The sequence below is a fragment of the Sinocyclocheilus rhinocerous genome, unplaced genomic scaffold, assembly GCF_001515625.1.
Source record: "Sinocyclocheilus rhinocerous isolate Xijiao unplaced genomic scaffold, SAMN03320098_v1.1 scaffold3523, whole genome shotgun sequence".
Classification (NCBI taxonomy): domain Eukaryota; kingdom Metazoa; phylum Chordata; class Actinopteri; order Cypriniformes; family Cyprinidae; genus Sinocyclocheilus; species Sinocyclocheilus rhinocerous.
Genome location: NW_015647067.1, coordinates 10,629 through 10,839, shown reverse-complemented (window position 1 = coordinate 10,839; position 211 = coordinate 10,629). Strand labels below are relative to the sequence as shown.

Sequence of the window (211 nt, the reverse complement as noted above, 5' to 3'; positions counted from 1 at the left end):
CGAGACTCGCAGGCCATGCAGGCCATCAGACTACTGAACTCCAGATAGCAAAACGATAATCACCCACCTACCCCTACTGGATTCCATGGATTCCATCTACACACCAGCACACTGACTCTGACAGCACTGTAGCATGTCTTGCACTGCATAGCATAGAACACATGCAGCTCCATCTTCTCTTCTGCACTAACAAACTACTGCACTGAACTTC

General features: G+C 48.8%; 1 long non-coding RNA gene across 1 annotated transcript in view; it reads right to left on the bottom strand.

The window, feature by feature from the left end:
* Positions 1-211, bottom strand: part of LOC107708690 (uncharacterized) — a 4,767-nt gene that overhangs the window by 4,064 nt on the left and 492 nt on the right. The gene's annotated exons all lie outside the window — the stretch shown is intronic.